The sequence below is a fragment of the Trichomycterus rosablanca genome, unplaced genomic scaffold, assembly GCF_030014385.1.
Source record: "Trichomycterus rosablanca isolate fTriRos1 unplaced genomic scaffold, fTriRos1.hap1 scaffold_95, whole genome shotgun sequence".
In the NCBI taxonomy this organism is placed as follows: Eukaryota; Metazoa; Chordata; class Actinopteri; order Siluriformes; family Trichomycteridae; genus Trichomycterus; species Trichomycterus rosablanca.
Window position 1 is genome coordinate 1 of NW_026947259.1, and position 14959 is coordinate 14959.

At 48.4% G+C, this 14959-nt stretch overlaps 32 non-coding genes across 32 annotated transcripts; 24 read left to right on the forward strand and 8 right to left on the reverse strand.

Annotated features, from left to right (window-relative positions):
* The first annotated feature begins 323 nt into the window (after window positions 1–323).
* Window positions 324–396, forward strand: trnav-uac (transfer RNA valine (anticodon UAC)). The gene has a single exon. It is a non-coding gene; the product is annotated as a tRNA-Val (tRNA).
* A 108-nt stretch (window positions 397–504) lies between these two features.
* Window positions 505–577, forward strand: trnav-aac (transfer RNA valine (anticodon AAC)). Its single transcript has one exon. It is a non-coding gene; the product is annotated as a tRNA-Val (tRNA).
* An 83-nt stretch (window positions 578–660) lies between these two features.
* On the forward strand, window positions 661–732 carry trnad-guc (transfer RNA aspartic acid (anticodon GUC)). Its single transcript has one exon. It is a non-coding gene; the product is annotated as a tRNA-Asp (tRNA).
* Window positions 733–1079: 347 nt separating this feature from the next.
* On the reverse strand, window positions 1080–1151 carry trnag-ucc (transfer RNA glycine (anticodon UCC)). Its single transcript has one exon. It is a non-coding gene; the product is annotated as a tRNA-Gly (tRNA).
* Window positions 1152–2274: 1123 nt separating this feature from the next.
* trnav-uac (transfer RNA valine (anticodon UAC)) lies at window positions 2275–2347 on the forward strand. The gene has a single exon. It is a non-coding gene; the product is annotated as a tRNA-Val (tRNA).
* Window positions 2348–2455: 108 nt separating this feature from the next.
* On the forward strand, window positions 2456–2528 carry trnav-aac (transfer RNA valine (anticodon AAC)). The gene has a single exon. It is a non-coding gene; the product is annotated as a tRNA-Val (tRNA).
* A 502-nt stretch (window positions 2529–3030) lies between these two features.
* trnag-ucc (transfer RNA glycine (anticodon UCC)) lies at window positions 3031–3102 on the reverse strand. The gene has a single exon. It is a non-coding gene; the product is annotated as a tRNA-Gly (tRNA).
* Window positions 3103–4225: 1123 nt separating this feature from the next.
* On the forward strand, window positions 4226–4298 carry trnav-uac (transfer RNA valine (anticodon UAC)). Its single transcript has one exon. It is a non-coding gene; the product is annotated as a tRNA-Val (tRNA).
* Window positions 4299–4406: 108 nt separating this feature from the next.
* trnav-aac (transfer RNA valine (anticodon AAC)) lies at window positions 4407–4479 on the forward strand. The gene has a single exon. It is a non-coding gene; the product is annotated as a tRNA-Val (tRNA).
* Window positions 4480–4562: 83 nt separating this feature from the next.
* Window positions 4563–4634, forward strand: trnad-guc (transfer RNA aspartic acid (anticodon GUC)). The gene has a single exon. It is a non-coding gene; the product is annotated as a tRNA-Asp (tRNA).
* Window positions 4635–4981: 347 nt separating this feature from the next.
* trnag-ucc (transfer RNA glycine (anticodon UCC)) lies at window positions 4982–5053 on the reverse strand. The gene has a single exon. It is a non-coding gene; the product is annotated as a tRNA-Gly (tRNA).
* A 1123-nt stretch (window positions 5054–6176) lies between these two features.
* Window positions 6177–6249, forward strand: trnav-uac (transfer RNA valine (anticodon UAC)). The gene has a single exon. It is a non-coding gene; the product is annotated as a tRNA-Val (tRNA).
* Window positions 6250–6357: 108 nt separating this feature from the next.
* On the forward strand, window positions 6358–6430 carry trnav-aac (transfer RNA valine (anticodon AAC)). The gene has a single exon. It is a non-coding gene; the product is annotated as a tRNA-Val (tRNA).
* Window positions 6431–6513: 83 nt separating this feature from the next.
* On the forward strand, window positions 6514–6585 carry trnad-guc (transfer RNA aspartic acid (anticodon GUC)). The gene has a single exon. It is a non-coding gene; the product is annotated as a tRNA-Asp (tRNA).
* A 347-nt stretch (window positions 6586–6932) lies between these two features.
* On the reverse strand, window positions 6933–7004 carry trnag-ucc (transfer RNA glycine (anticodon UCC)). Its single transcript has one exon. It is a non-coding gene; the product is annotated as a tRNA-Gly (tRNA).
* Window positions 7005–7950: 946 nt separating this feature from the next.
* trnav-cac (transfer RNA valine (anticodon CAC)) lies at window positions 7951–8023 on the forward strand. The gene has a single exon. It is a non-coding gene; the product is annotated as a tRNA-Val (tRNA).
* A 104-nt stretch (window positions 8024–8127) lies between these two features.
* On the forward strand, window positions 8128–8200 carry trnav-uac (transfer RNA valine (anticodon UAC)). Its single transcript has one exon. It is a non-coding gene; the product is annotated as a tRNA-Val (tRNA).
* Window positions 8201–8308: 108 nt separating this feature from the next.
* Window positions 8309–8381, forward strand: trnav-aac (transfer RNA valine (anticodon AAC)). The gene has a single exon. It is a non-coding gene; the product is annotated as a tRNA-Val (tRNA).
* An 83-nt stretch (window positions 8382–8464) lies between these two features.
* On the forward strand, window positions 8465–8536 carry trnad-guc (transfer RNA aspartic acid (anticodon GUC)). Its single transcript has one exon. It is a non-coding gene; the product is annotated as a tRNA-Asp (tRNA).
* Window positions 8537–8883: 347 nt separating this feature from the next.
* trnag-ucc (transfer RNA glycine (anticodon UCC)) lies at window positions 8884–8955 on the reverse strand. Its single transcript has one exon. It is a non-coding gene; the product is annotated as a tRNA-Gly (tRNA).
* A 946-nt stretch (window positions 8956–9901) lies between these two features.
* On the forward strand, window positions 9902–9974 carry trnav-cac (transfer RNA valine (anticodon CAC)). Its single transcript has one exon. It is a non-coding gene; the product is annotated as a tRNA-Val (tRNA).
* A 230-nt stretch (window positions 9975–10204) lies between these two features.
* On the forward strand, window positions 10205–10277 carry trnav-aac (transfer RNA valine (anticodon AAC)). The gene has a single exon. It is a non-coding gene; the product is annotated as a tRNA-Val (tRNA).
* An 83-nt stretch (window positions 10278–10360) lies between these two features.
* Window positions 10361–10432, forward strand: trnad-guc (transfer RNA aspartic acid (anticodon GUC)). Its single transcript has one exon. It is a non-coding gene; the product is annotated as a tRNA-Asp (tRNA).
* Window positions 10433–10779: 347 nt separating this feature from the next.
* trnag-ucc (transfer RNA glycine (anticodon UCC)) lies at window positions 10780–10851 on the reverse strand. The gene has a single exon. It is a non-coding gene; the product is annotated as a tRNA-Gly (tRNA).
* Window positions 10852–11801: 950 nt separating this feature from the next.
* On the forward strand, window positions 11802–11874 carry trnav-cac (transfer RNA valine (anticodon CAC)). Its single transcript has one exon. It is a non-coding gene; the product is annotated as a tRNA-Val (tRNA).
* Window positions 11875–12159: 285 nt separating this feature from the next.
* On the forward strand, window positions 12160–12232 carry trnav-aac (transfer RNA valine (anticodon AAC)). The gene has a single exon. It is a non-coding gene; the product is annotated as a tRNA-Val (tRNA).
* An 83-nt stretch (window positions 12233–12315) lies between these two features.
* trnad-guc (transfer RNA aspartic acid (anticodon GUC)) lies at window positions 12316–12387 on the forward strand. Its single transcript has one exon. It is a non-coding gene; the product is annotated as a tRNA-Asp (tRNA).
* Window positions 12388–12734: 347 nt separating this feature from the next.
* trnag-ucc (transfer RNA glycine (anticodon UCC)) lies at window positions 12735–12806 on the reverse strand. The gene has a single exon. It is a non-coding gene; the product is annotated as a tRNA-Gly (tRNA).
* Window positions 12807–13752: 946 nt separating this feature from the next.
* trnav-cac (transfer RNA valine (anticodon CAC)) lies at window positions 13753–13825 on the forward strand. The gene has a single exon. It is a non-coding gene; the product is annotated as a tRNA-Val (tRNA).
* Window positions 13826–14055: 230 nt separating this feature from the next.
* On the forward strand, window positions 14056–14128 carry trnav-aac (transfer RNA valine (anticodon AAC)). Its single transcript has one exon. It is a non-coding gene; the product is annotated as a tRNA-Val (tRNA).
* An 83-nt stretch (window positions 14129–14211) lies between these two features.
* Window positions 14212–14283, forward strand: trnad-guc (transfer RNA aspartic acid (anticodon GUC)). The gene has a single exon. It is a non-coding gene; the product is annotated as a tRNA-Asp (tRNA).
* A 347-nt stretch (window positions 14284–14630) lies between these two features.
* Window positions 14631–14702, reverse strand: trnag-ucc (transfer RNA glycine (anticodon UCC)). The gene has a single exon. It is a non-coding gene; the product is annotated as a tRNA-Gly (tRNA).
* Window positions 14703–14959: the final 257 nt, after the last annotated feature.

Consider the following 14959-nt stretch of genomic DNA (forward strand, 5'->3'; position numbering starts at 1 on the left):
ACACAGACACGTGTTTGCTGCTTTAGCTTTTTGTTGTTGGTAAGCCCATGGCCCATGACTTAGTCAGTAGAATTGAGCCAGTTCTTTGGATGAGTGAAGCCTCTGATGAGTGCTGCAACACAAGTGGCACTGAGCAGAGGCATGCAGTTTCTGTAGTGTAGTGGTCATCACGTTCGTCTCACACGCGAAAGGTCCCCGGTTCGAAACCGGGCAGAAACAATGCTTACCCTTTATGCATCGCTTGATAACTTTCTGCCCATATGTTTGTTTTGAGTCCCTTTTTAATCCAGACACTAAGCTGCAGCCAGGAGGTGCCCGACTCAGTTTCTGTAGTGTAGTGGTCATCACGTTCGCTTTACACGCAAAAGGTCCCCGGTTCGAAACCGGGCAGAAGCAGCTGAGACTTTTTATGCTTCGCATGACAACATTCTTCCTTCATCTAGTTTTTGAATTTCAGTTTATTCCAGACACAAAGCCACAGCCAGGAAGTGCCCCACTCAGTTAGTTTCTGTAGTGTAGTGGTCATCACGTTCGCCTAACACGCGAAAGGTCCCCGGTTCGAAACCGGGCAGAAACATCTTTGCTGCAGGTGGCCTTTCTGTTCACCTCAAGTGGTGAGAGTTTCAGGGAGGTATGCCTAATCGATGCCCCTTTTGCTCGTCCTCGTTAGTATAGTGGACAGTATCTCCGCCTGTCACGCGGAAGACCGGGGTTCGATTCCCCGACGGGGAGACGGCATTTTTTTTGCCGCTAAGCGCATGGCATGGAAGAGTGACTAGTCTGCATCTGATTTTCTTTTTGAGTCTTCTCAAACTGCACGTGGCACATTTCTTGAAGGTAACACTGTTTGGTCTTGGTGACATTAAGTAAAACAAGGGCCTTTCCATGAGATTGGAAGAATGGCCACTGTCCCTGTGTACAGCTCCTGTTTGGCTGGATTCTACCACTGAACAACCAATGCTGCACATGCCCAGCTTCAGACCTTCCTGGCTGAGATGGTGGAATTATGTTGCAGCGAGCAATATGAAAGGAGTTGCAAGCTACTTTTTGTTCCCTTGGCACCTGCTGGTTAAAGGGTATGCGTTGGCCGGGAATCGAACCCGGGTCAACTGCTTGGAAGGCAGCTATGCTCACCACTATACCACCAACGCAGGCGACAAAAGCACCACCCTGTTAGAACCCGTTGCTGCAAGCAAGTGCTGGTTTTGTCTTTGTGGCTCTGTGAAGGGGAGTTGGTCTCCAAGACTTGTTCTTTGGTGAGTAATTGTGCTAGGAGGTCTTTTAGCAGTCAGCTGATCTCTCTGCATCACATCAACAAAGAGAACAACTGCACAACAGCTTTCACCGTCACCACAGCTGTGTGCCACCACATTATTGGTCTATCAGGACTAGCAGAGAGCTTTCACACCCCTTTCCTCCAATGGCTGCACGGTGAGTTTGCTGATGTCACAGCTGGGATTCAGACAAAGAGCTTTTGAATTTCTGGAAAGGGAAGGGACCAGTAGAAGTGATCAAGTCCTGTGGATGAGTGGAGGCTCCCAGCAAGACCCAGGTTCATTTTAGTGGAATACTGCTTGGACTCCTTCTGCTGCACATTGCAAAGTTTCCAGGGATGCAAGGAGACTCTCATAGCCCTGTGGAAGCAGGAGAACACCTGGGTGCCTTTCTGCAAATCTGCTCTCTCATCTGTAAGTTTCATTTCAAAGTTTCATTGACCATGACTGAGATCTTTCTCACTTGTTGTACTGAATTAGTTTGGAGTGGGAGGCTTATGTTACTGAGCCAGTTTGGCCATTTAGCATAAAGCAAAGGCTGCTTGTGGAAGCTGCAGTTTGTGCTTAGCTGTAGGGACTGGGTGCTTGTGTCTTGTGCCGTTTGCCTGGCTTCACACTTTGATGCCATGCTTTTGTGTTGCTGCAAGTGCTACTTTTGCTTTCTCTGCTTTAAAGGCACACAGACACGTGTTTGCTGCTTTAGCTTTTTGTTGTTGGTAAGCCCATGGCCCATGACTTAGTCAGTAGAATTGAGCCAGTTCTTTGGATGAGTGAAGCCTCTGATGAGTGCTGCAACACAAGTGGCACTGAGCAGAGGCATGCAGTTTCTGTAGTGTAGTGGTCATCACGTTCGTCTCACACGCGAAAGGTCCCCGGTTCGAAACCGGGCAGAAACAATGCTTACCCTTTATGCATCGCTTGATAACTTTCTGCCCATATGTTTGTTTTGAGTCCCTTTTTAATCCAGACACTAAGCTGCAGCCAGGAGGTGCCCGACTCAGTTTCTGTAGTGTAGTGGTCATCACGTTCGCTTTACACGCGAAAGGTCCCCGGTTCGAAACCGGGCAGAAGCAGCTGAGACTTTTTATGCTTCGCATGACAACATTCTTCCTTCATCTAGTTTTTGAATTTCAGTTTATTCCAGACACAAAGCCACAGCCAGGAAGTGCCCCACTCAGTTAGTTTCTGTAGTGTAGTGGTCATCACGTTCGCCTAACACGCGAAAGGTCCCCGGTTCGAAACCGGGCAGAAACATCTTTGCTGCAGGTGGCCTTTCTGTTCACCTCAAGTGGTGAGAGTTTCAGGGAGGTATGCCTAATCGATGCCCCTTTTGCTCGTCCTCGTTAGTATAGTGGACAGTATCTCCGCCTGTCACGCGGAAGACCGGGGTTGGATTCCCCGACGGGGAGACGGCATTGTTTTTGCCGCTAAGCGCATGGCATGGAAGAGTGACTAGTCTGCATCTGATTTTCTTTTTGAGTCTTCTCAAACTGCACGTGGCACATTCCTTGAAGGTAACACTGTTTGGTCTTGGTGACATTAAGTAGAACAAGGGCCTTTCCATGAGATTGGAAGAATGGCCACTGTCCCTGTGTACAGCTCCTGTTTGGCTGGATTCTACCACTGAACAACCAATGCTGCACATGCCCAGCTTCAGACCTTCCTGGCTGAGATGGTGGAATTATGTTGCAGCGAGCAATATGAAAGGAGTTGCAAGATACTTTTTGTTCCCTTGGCACCTGCTGGTTAAAGGGTATGCGTTGGCCGGGAATCGAACCCAGGTCAACTGCTTGGAAGGCAGCTATGCTCACCACTATACCACCAACGCAGGCGACAAAAGCACCACCCTGTTAGAACCCGTTGCTGCAAGCAAGTGCTGGTTTTGTCTTTGTGGCTCTGTGAAGGGGAGTTGGTCTCCAAGACTTGTTCTTTGGTGAGTAATTGTGCTAGGAGGTCTTTTAGCAGTCAGCTGATCTCTCTGCATCACATCAACAAAGAGAACAACTGCACAACAGCTTTCACCATCACCACAGCTGTGTGCCACCACATTATTGGTCTATCAGGACTAGCAGAGAGCTTTCACACTCCTTTCCTCCAATGGCTGCACGGTGAGTTTGCTGATGTCACAGCTGGGATTCAGACAAAGAGCTTTTGAATTTCTGGAAAGGGAAGGGACCAGTAGAAGTGATCAAGTCCTGTGGATGAGTGGAGGCTCCCAGCAAGACCCAGGTTCATTTTAGTGGAATACTGCTTGGACTCCTTCTGCTGCACATTGCAAAGTTTCCAGGGATGCAAGGAGACTCTCATAGCCCTGTGGAAGCAGGAGAACACCTGGGTGCCTTTCTGCAAATCTGCTCTCTCATCTGTAAGTTTCATTTCAAAGTTTCATTGACCATGACTGAGATCTTTCTCACTTGTTGTACTGAATTAGTTTGGAGTGGGAGGCTTATGTTACTGAGCCAGTTTGGCCATTTAGCATAAAGCAAAGGCTGCTTGTGGAGGCTGCAGTTTGTGCTTAGCTGTAGGGACTGGGTGCTTGTGTCTTGTGCCGTTTGCCTGGCTTCACACTTTGATGCCATGCTTTTGTGTTGCTGCAAGTGCTACTTTTGCTTTCTCTGCTTTAAAGGCACACAGACACGTGTTTGCTGCTTTAGCTTTTTGTTGTTGGTAAGCCCATGGCCCATGACTTAGTCAGTAGAATTGAGCCAGTTCTTTGGATGAGTGAAGCCTCTGATGAGTGCTGCAACACAAGTGGCACTGAGCAGAGGCATGCAGTTTCTGTAGTGTAGTGGTCATCACGTTCGTCTCACACGCGAAAGGTCCCCGGTTCGAAACCGGGCAGAAACAATGCTTACCCTTTATGCATCGCTTGATAACTTTCTGCCCATATGTTTGTTTTGAGTCCCTTTTTAATCCAGACACTAAGCTGCAGCCAGGAGGTGCCCGACTCAGTTTCTGTAGTGTAGTGGTCATCACGTTCGCTTTACACGCGAAAGGTCCCCGGTTCGAAACCGGGCAGAAGCAGCTGAGACTTTTTATGCTTCGCATGACAACATTCTTCCTTCATCTAGTTTTTGAATTTCAGTTTATTCCAGACACAAAGCCACAGCCAGGAAGTGCCCCACTCAGTTAGTTTCTGTAGTGTAGTGGTCATCACGTTCGCCTAACACGCGAAAGGTCCCCGGTTCGAAACCGGGCAGAAACATCTTTGCTGCAGGTGGCCTTTCTGTTCACCTCAAGTGGTGAGAGTTTCAGGGAGGTATGCCTAATCGATGCCCCTTTTGCTCGTCCTCGTTAGTATAGTGGACAGTATCTCCGCCTGTCACGCGGAAGACCGGGGTTCGATTCCCCGACGGGGAGACGGCATTGTTTTTGCCGCTAAGCGCATGGCATGGAAGAGTGACTAGTCTGCATCTGATTTTCTTTTTGAGTCTTCTCAAACTGCACGTGGCACATTCCTTGAAGGTAACACTGTTTGGTCTTGGTGACATTAAGTAGAACAAGGGCCTTTCCATGAGATTGGAAGAATGGCCACTGTCCCTGTGTACAGCTCCTGTTTGGCTGGATTCTACCACTGAACAACCAATGCTGCACATGCCCAGCTTCAGACCTTCCTGGCTGAGATGGTGGAATTATGTTGCAGCGAGCAATATGAAAGGAGTTGCAAGATACTTTTTGTTTCCTTGGCACCTGCTGGTTAAAGGTTATGCGTTGGCTGGGAATCGAACCCAGGTCAACTGCTTGGAAGGCAGCTATGCTCACCACTATACCACCAACGCAGGCGACAAAAGCACCACCCTGTTAGAACCCGTTGCTGCAAGCAAGTGCTGGTTTTGTCTTTGTGGCTCTGTGAAGGGGAGTTGGTCTCCAAGACTTGTTCTTTGGTGAGTAATTGTGCTAGGAGGTCTTTTAGCAGTCAGCTGATCTCTCTGCATCACATCAACAAAGAGAACAACTGCACAACAGCTTTCACCATCACCACAGCTGTGTGCCACCACATTATTGGTCTATCAGGACTAGCAGAGAGCTTTCACACCCCTTTCCTCCAATGGCTGCACGGTGAGTTTGCTGATGTCACAGCTGGGATTCAGACAAAGAGCTTTTGAATTTCTGGAAAGGGAAGGGACCAGTAGAAGTGATCAAGTCCTGTGGATGAGTGGAGGCTCCCAGCAAGACCCAGGTTCATTTTAGTGGAATACTGCTTGGACTCCTTCTGCTGCACATTGCAAAGTTTCCAGGGATGCAAGGAGACTCTCATAGCCCTGTGGAAGCAGGAGAACACCTGGGTGCCTTTCTGCAAATCTGCTCTCTCATCTGTAAGTTTCATTTCAAAGTTTCATTGACCATGACTGAGATCTTTCTCACTTGTTGTACTGAATTAGTTTGGAGTGGGAGGCTTATGTTACTGAGCCAGTTTGGCCATTTAGCATAAAGCAAAGGCTGCTTGTGGAAGCTGCAGTTTGTGCTTAGCTGTAGGGACTGGGTGCTTGTGTCTTGTGCCGTTTGCCTGGCTTCACACTTTGATGCCATGCTTTTGTGTTGCTGCAAGTGCTACTTTTGCTTTCTCTGCTTTAAAGGCACACAGACACGTGTTTGCTGCTTTAGCTTTTTGTTGTTGGTAAGCCCATGGCCCATGACTTAGTCAGTAGAATTGAGCCAGTTCTTTGGATGAGTGAAGCCTCTGATGAGTGCTGCAACACAAGTGGCACTGAGCAGAGGCATGCAGTTTCTGTAGTGTAGTGGTCATCACGTTCGTCTCACACGCGAAAGGTCCCCGGTTCGAAACCGGGCAGAAACAATGCTTACCCTTTATGCATCGCTTGATAACTTTCTGCCCATATGTTTGTTTTGAGTCCCTTTTTAATCCAGACACTAAGCTGCAGCCAGGAGGTGCCCGACTCAGTTTCTGTAGTGTAGTGGTCATCACGTTCGCTTTACACGCAAAAGGTCCCCGGTTCGAAACCGGGCAGAAGCAGCTGAGACTTTTTATGCTTCGCATGACAACATTCTTCCTTCATCTAGTTTTTGAATTTCAGTTTATTCCAGACACAAAGCCACAGCCAGGAAGTGCCCCACTCAGTTAGTTTCTGTAGTGTAGTGGTCATCACGTTCGCCTAACACGCGAAAGGTCCCCGGTTCGAAACCGGGCAGAAACATCTTTGCTGCAGGTGGCCTTTCTGTTCACCTCAAGTGGTGAGAGTTTCAGGGAGGTATGCCTAATCGATGCCCCTTTTGCTCGTCCTCGTTAGTATAGTGGACAGTATCTCCGCCTGTCACGCGGAAGACCGGGGTTCGATTCCCCGACGGGGAGACGGCATTTTTTTTGCCGCTAAGCGCATGGCATGGAAGAGTGACTAGTCTGCATCTGATTTTCTTTTTGAGTCTTCTCAAACTGCACGTGGCACATTTCTTGAAGGTAACACTGTTTGGTCTTGGTGACATTAAGTAAAACAAGGGCCTTTCCATGAGATTGGAAGAATGGCCACTGTCCCTGTGTACAGCTCCTGTTTGGCTGGATTCTACCACTGAACAACCAATGCTGCACATGCCCAGCTTCAGACCTTCCTGGCTGAGATGGTGGAATTATGTTGCAGCGAGCAATATGAAAGGAGTTGCAAGCTACTTTTTGTTCCCTTGGCACCTGCTGGTTAAAGGGTATGCGTTGGCCGGGAATCGAACCCGGGTCAACTGCTTGGAAGGCAGCTATGCTCACCACTATACCACCAACGCAGGCGACAAAAGCACCACCCTGTTAGAACCCGTTGCTGCAAGCAAGTGCTGGTTTTGTCTTTGTGGCTCTGTGAAGGGGAGTTGGTCTCCAAGACTTGTTCTTTGGTGAGTAATTGTGCTAGGAGGTCTTTTAGCAGTCAGCTGATCTCTCTGCATCACATCAACAAAGAGAACAACTGCACAACAGCTTTCACCGTCACCACAGCTGTGTGCCACCACATTATTGGTCTATCAGGACTAGCAGAGAGCTTTCACACCCCTTTCCTCCAATGGCTGCACGGTGAGTTTGCTGATGTCACAGCTGGGATTCAGACAAAGAGCTTTTGAATTTCTGGAAAGGGAAGGGACCAGTAGAAGTGATCAAGTCCTGTGGATGAGTGGAGGCTCCCAGCAAGACCCAGGTTCATTTTAGTGGAATACTGCTTGGACTCCTTCTGCTGCACATTGCAAAGTTTCCAGGGATGCAAGGAGACTCTCATAGCCCTGTGGAAGCAGGAGAACACCTGGGTGCCTTTCTGCAAATCTGCTCTCTCATCTGTAAGTTTCATTTCAAAGTTTCATTGACCATGACTGAGATCTTTCTCACTTGTTGTACTGAATTAGTTTGGAGTGGGAGGCTTATGTTACTGAGCCAGTTTGGCCATTTAGCATAAAGCAAAGGCTGCTTGTGGAAGCTGCAGTTTGTGCTTAGCTGTAGGGACTGGGTGCTTGTGTCTTGTGCCGTTTGCCTGGCTTCACACTTTGATGCCATGCTTTTGTGTTGCTGCAAGTGCTACTTTTGCTTTCTCTGCTTTAAAGGCACACAGACACGTGTTTGCAGCTTTAGCTTTTTGTTGTTGGTAAGCCCATGGCCCATGACTTAGTCAGTAGAATTGAGCCAGTTCTTTGGATGAGTGAAGCCTCTGATGAGTGCTGCAACACAAATGGCACTGAGCAGAGGCATGCAGTTTCTGTAGTGTAGTGGTCATCACGTTCGCCTCACACGCGAAAGGTCCCCGGTTCGAAACCGGGCAGAAACAATGCTTACCCTTTATGCATCGCTTGATAACTTTCTGCCCATATGTGTGTTTTGAGTCCCTTTTTAATCCAGACACTAAGCTGCAGCCAGGAGGTGCCCGACTCAGTTTCTGTAGTGTAGTGGTCATCACGTTCGCTTTACACGCGAAAGGTTCCCGGTTCGAAACCGGGCAGAAGCAGCTGAGACTTTTTATGCTTCGCATGACAACATTCTTCCTTCATCTAGTTTTTGAATTTCAGTTTATTCCAGACACAAAGCCACAGCCAGGAAGTGCCCCACTCAGTTAGTTTCTGTAGTGTAGTGGTCATCACGTTCGCCTAACACGCGAAAGGTCCCCGGTTCGAAACCGGGCAGAAACATCTTTGCTGCAGGTGGCCTTTCTGTTCACCTCAAGTGGTGAGAGTTTCAGGGAGGTATGCCTAATCGATGCCCCTTTTGCTCGTCCTCGTTAGTATAGTGGACAGTATCTCCGCCTGTCACGCGGAAGACCGGGGTTCGATTCCCCGACGGGGAGACGGCATTGTTTTTTCCACTAAGCACATGGCATGGAAGAGTGACTAGTCTGCATCTGATTTTCTTTTTGAGTCTTCTCAAACTGCACGTGGCACATTCCTTGAAGGTAACACTGTTTGGTCTTGGTGACATTAAGTAGAACAAGGGCCTTTCCATGAGATTGGAAGAATGGCCACTGTCCCTGTGTACAGCTCCTGTTTGGCTGGATTCTACCACTGAACAACCAATGCTGCACATGCCCAGCTTCAGACCTTCCTGGCTGAGATGGTGGAATTATGTTGCAGCGAGCAATATGAAAGGAGTTGCAAGCTACTTTTTGTTCCCTTGGCACCTGCTGGTTAAAGGGTATGCGTTGGCCGGGAATCAAACCCAGGTCAACTGCTTGGAAGGCAGCTATGCTCACCACTATACCACCAACGCAGGCGACAAAAGCACCACCCTGTTAGAACCCGTTGCTGCAAGCAAGTGCTGGTTTTGTCTTTGTGGCTCTGTGAAGGGGAGTTGGTCTCCAAGACTTGTTCTTTGGTGAGTAATTGTGCTAGGAGGTCTTTTAGCAGTCAGCTGATCTCTCTGCATCACATCAACAAAGAGAACAACTGCACAACAGCTTTCACCATCACCCCAGCTGTGTGCCACCACATTATTGGTCTATCAAGACTAGCAGAGAGCTTTCACACCCCTTTCCTCCAATGGCTGCACGGTGAGTTTGCTGATGTCACAGCTGGGATTCAGACAAAGAGCTTTTGAATTTCTGGAAAGGGAAGGGACCAGTAGAAGTGATCAAGTCCTGTGGATGAGTGGAGGCTCCCAGCAAGACCCAGGTTCATTTTAGTGGAATACTGCTTGGACTCCTTCTGCTGCACATTGCAAAGTTTCCAGGGATGCAAGGAGACTCTCATAGCCCTGTGGAAGCAGGAGAACACCTGGGTGCCTTTCTGCAAATCTGCTCTCTCATCTGTAAGTTTCATTTCAAAGTTTCATTGACCATGACTGAGATCTTTCTCACTTGTTGTACTGAATTAGTTTGGAGTGGGAGGCTTATGTTACTGAGCCAGTTTGGCCATTTAGCATAAAGCAAAGGCTGCTTGTGGAAGCTGCAGTTTGTGCTTAGCTGTAGGGACTGGGTGCTTGTGTCTTGTGCCGTTTGCCTGGCTTCACACTTTGATGCCATACTTTTGTGTTGCTGCAAGTGCTACTTTTGCTTTCTCTGCTTTAAAGGCACACAGACACGTGTTTGCAGCTTTAGCTTTTTGTTGTTGGTAAGCCCATGGCCCATGACTTAGTCAGTAGAATTGAGCCAGTTCTTTGGATGAGTGAAGCCTCTGATGAGTGCTGCAACACAAATGGCACTGAGCAGAGGCATGCAGTTTCTGTAGTGTAGTGGTCATCACGTTCGCCTCACATGCGAAAGGTCCCCGGTTCGAAACCGGGCAGAAACAATGCTTACCCTTTATGCATCGCTTGATAACTTTCTGCCCATATGTTTGTTTTGAGTCCCTTTTTAATCCAGACACTAAGCTGCAGCCAGGAGGTGCCCGACTCAGTTTCTGTAGTGTAGTGGTCTGAGACTTTTTATGCTTCGCATGACAACATTCTTCCTTCATCTAGTTTTTGAATTTCAGTTTATTCCAGACACAAAGCCACAGCCAGGAAGTGCCCCACTCAGTTAGTTTCTGTAGTGTAGTGGTCATCACGTTCGCCTAACACGCGAAAGGTCCCCGGTTCGAAACCGGGCAGAAACATCTTTGCTGCAGGTGGCCTTTCTGTTCACCTCAAGTGGTGAGAGTTTCAGGGAGGTATGCCTAATCGATGCCCCTTTTGCTCGTCCTCGTTAGTATAGTGGACAGTATCTCCGCCTGTCACGCGGAAGACCGGGGTTCGATTCCCCGACGGGGAGACGGCATTGTTTTTTCCGCTAAGCGCATGGCATGGAAGAGTGACTAGTCTGCATCTGATTTTCTTTTTGAGTCTTCTCAAACTGCACGTGGCACATTCCTTGAAGGTAACACTGTTTGGTCTTGGTGACATTAAGTAGAACAAGGGCCTTTCCATGAGATTGGAAGAATGGCCACTGTCCCTGTGTACAGCTCCTGTTTGGCTGGATTCTACCACTGAACAACCAATGCTGCACATGCCCAGCTTCAGACCTTCCTGGCTGAGATGGTGGAATTATGTTGCAGCGAGCAATATGAAAGGAGTTGCAAGCTACTTTTTGTTCCCTTGGCACCTGCTGGTTAAAGGGTATGCGTTGGCCGGGAATCGAACCCAGGTAAACTGCTTGGAAGGCAGCTATGCTCACCACTATACCACCAACGCAGGCGACAAAAGCACCACCCTGTTAGAACCCGTTGCTGCAAGCAAGTGCTGGTTTTGTCTTTGTGGCTCTGTGAAGGGGAGTTAGTTGGTCTCCAAGACTTGTTCTTTAGTGAGTAATTGTGCTAGGAGGTCTTTTAGCAGTCAGCTGATCTCTCTGCATCACATCAACAAAGAGAACAACTGCACAACAGCTTTCACCATCACCACAGCTGTGTGCCACCACATTATTGGTCTATCAGGACTAGCAGAGAGCTTTCACACCCCTTTCCTCCAATGGCTGCACGGTGAGTTTGCTGATGTCACAGCTGGGATTCAGACAAAGAGCTTTTGAATTTCTGGAAAGTGAGGGGACCAGTAGAAGTGATCAAGTCCTGTGGATGAGTGGAGGCTCCCAGCAAGACCCAGGTTCATTTTAGTGGAATACTGCTTGGACTCCTTCTGCTGCACATTGCAAAGTTTCCAGGGATGCAAGGAGACTCTCATAGCCCTGTGGAAGCAGGAGAACACCTGGGTGCCTTTCTGCAAATCTGCTCTCTCATCTGTAAGTTTCATTTCAAAGTTTCATTGACCATGACTGAGATCTTTCTCACTTGTTGTACTGAATTAGTTTGGAGTGGGAGGCTTATGTTACTGAGCCAGTTTGGCCATTTAGCATAAAGCAAAGGCTGCTTGTGGAAGCTGCAGTTTGTGCTTAGCTGTAGGGACTGGGTGCTTGTGTCTTGTGCCGTTTGCCTGGCTTCACACTTTGATGCCATGCTTTTGTGTTGCTGCAAGTGCTACTTTTGCTTTCTCTGCTTTAAAGGCACACAGACACGTGTTTGCTGCTTTAGCTTTTTGTTGTTGGTAAGCCCATGGCCCATGACTTAGTCAGTAGAATTGAGCCAGTTCTTTGGATGAGTGAAGCCTCTGATGAGTGCTGCAACACAAGTGGCACTGAGCAGAGGCATGCAGTTTCTGTAGTGTAGTGGTCATCACGTTCGCCTCACACGCGAAAGGTCCCCGGTTCGAAACCGGGCAGAAACAATGCTTACCCTTTATGCATCGCTTGATAACTTTCTGCCCATATGTTTGTTTTGAGTCCCTTTTTAATCCAGACACTAAGCTGCAGCCAGGAGGTGCCAGACTCAGTTTCTGTAGTGTAGTGGTCATCACGGTCGCTTTACACGCGAAAGGTCCCCGGTTCGAAACCGGGCAGAAGCAGCTGAGACTTTTTATGCTTCGCATGACAACATTCTTCCTTCATCTAGTTTTTGAATTTCAGTTTATTCCAGACACAAAGCCACAGCCAGGAAGTGCCCCACTCAGTTAGTTTCTGTAGTGTAGTGGTCATCACGTTCGCCTAACACGCGAAAGGTCCCCGGTTCGAAACCGGGCAGAAACATCTTTGCTGCAGGTGGCCTTTCTGTTCACCTCAAGTGGTGAGAGTTTCAGGGAGGTATGCCTAATCGATGCCCCTTTTGCTCGTCCTCGTTAGTATAGTGGACAGTATCTCCGCCTGTCACGCGGAAGACCGGGGTTCGATTCCCCGACGGGGAGACGGCATTGTTTTTTCCACTAAGCACATGGCATGGAAGAGTGACTAGTCTGCATCTGATTTTCTTTTTGAGTCTTCTCAAACTGCACGTGGCACATTCCTTGAAGGTAACACTGTTTGGTCTTGGTGACATTAAGTAGAACAAGGGCCTTTCCATGAGATTGGAAGAATGGCCACTGTCCCTGTGTACAGCTCCTGTTTGGCTGGATTCTACCACTGAACAACCAATGCTGCACATGCCCAGCTTCAGACCTTCCTGGCTGAGATGGTGGAATTATGTTGCAGCGAGCAATATGAAAGGAGTTGCAAGCTACTTTTTGTTCCCTTGGCACCTGCTGGTTAAAGGGTATGCGTTGGCCGGGAATCAAACCCAGGTCAACTGCTTGGAAGGCAGCTATGCTCACCACTATACCACCAACGCAGGCGACAAAAGCACCACCCTGTTAGAACCCGTTGCTGCAAGCAAGTGCTGGTTTTGTCTTTGTGGCTCTGTGAAGGGGAGTTGGTCTCCAAGACTTGTTCTTTGGTGAGTAATTGTGCTAGGAGGTCTTTTAGCAGTCAGCTGATCTCTCTGCATCACATCAACAAAGAGAACAACTGCACAACAGCTTTCACCATCACCCCAGCTGTGTGCCACCACATTATTGGTCTATCAAGACTAGCAGAGAGCTTTCACACCCCTTTCCTCCAATGGCTGCACGGTGAGTTTGCTGATGTCACAGCTGGGATTCAGACAAAGAGCTTTTGAATTTCTGGAAAGGGAAGGGACCAGTAGAAGTGATCAAGTCCTGTGGATGAGTGGAGGCTCCCAGCAAGACCCAGGTTCATTTTAGTGGAATACTGCTTGGACTCCTTCTGCTGCACATTGCAAAGTTTCCAGGGATGCAAGGAGACTCTCATAGCCCTGTGGAAGCAGGAGAACACCTGGGTGCCTTTCTGCAAATCTGCTCTCTCATCTGTAAGTTTCATTTCAAAGTTTCATTGACCATGACTGAGATCTTTCTCACTTGTTGTACTGAATTAGTTTGGAGTGGGAGGCTTATGTTACTGAGCCAGTTTGGCCATTTAGCATAAAGCAAAGGCTGCTTGTGGAAGCTGCAGTTTGTGCTTAGCTGTAGGGACTGGGTGCTTGTGTCTTGTGCCGTTTGCCTGGCTTCACACTTTGATGCCATACTTTTGTGTTGCTGCAAGTGCTACTTTTGCTTTCTCTGCTTTAAAGGCACACAGACACGTGTTTGCAGCTTTAGCTTTTTGTTGTTGGTAAGCCCATGGCCCATGACTTAGTCAGTAGAATTGAGCCAGTTCTTTGGATGAGTGAAGCCTCTGATGAGTGCTGCAACACAAATGGCACTGAGCAGAGGCATGCAGTTTCTGTAGTGTAGTGGTCATCACGTTCGCCTCACATGCGAAAGGTCCCCGGTTCGAAACCGGGCAGAAACAATGCTTACCCTTTATGCATCGCTTGATAACTTTCTGCCCATATGTTTGTTTTGAGTCCCTTTTTAATCCAGACACTAAGCTGCAGCCAGGAGGTGCCCGACTCAGTTTCTGTAGTGTAGTGGTCTGAGACTTTTTATGCTTCGCATGACAACATTCTTCCTTCATCTAGTTTTTGAATTTCAGTTTATTCCAGACACAAAGCCACAGCCAGGAAGTGCCCCACTCAGTTAGTTTCTGTAGTGTAGTGGTCATCACGTTCGCCTAACACGCGAAAGGTCCCCGGTTCGAAACCGGGCAGAAACATCTTTGCTGCAGGTGGCCTTTCTGTTCACCTCAAGTGGTGAGAGTTTCAGGGAGGTATGCCTAATCGATGCCCCTTTTGCTCGTCCTCGTTAGTATAGTGGACAGTATCTCCGCCTGTCACGCGGAAGACCGGGGTTCGATTCCCCGACGGGGAGACGGCATTGTTTTTTCCGCTAAGCGCATGGCATGGAAGAGTGACTAGTCTGCATCTGATTTTCTTTTTGAGTCTTCTCAAACTGCACGTGGCACATTCCTTGAAGGTAACACTGTTTGGTCTTGGTGACATTAAGTAGAACAAGGGCCTTTCCATGAGATTGGAAGAATGGCCACTGTCCCTGTGTACAGCTCCTGTTTGGCTGGATTCTACCACTGAACAACCAATGCTGCACATGCCCAGCTTCAGACCTTCCTGGCTGAGATGGTGGAATTATGTTGCAGCGAGCAATATGAAAGGAGTTGCAAGCTACTTTTTGTTCCCTTGGCACCTGCTGGTTAAAGGGTATGCGTTGGCTGGGAATCGAACCCAGGTAAACTGCTTGGAAGGCAGCTATGCTCACCACTATACCACCAACGCAGGCGACAAAAGCACCACCCTGTTAGAACCCGTTGCTGCAAGCAAGTGCTGGTTTTGTCTTTGTGGCTCTGTGAAGGGGAGTTAGTTGGTCTCCAAGACTTGTTCTTTAGTGAGTAATTGTGCTAGGAGGTCTTTTAGCAGTCAGCTGATCTCTCTGCATCACATCAACAAAGAGAACAACTGCACAACAGCTTTCACCATCACCACAGCTGTGTGCCACCACATTATTGGTCTATCAGGACTAGCAGAGAGCTTTC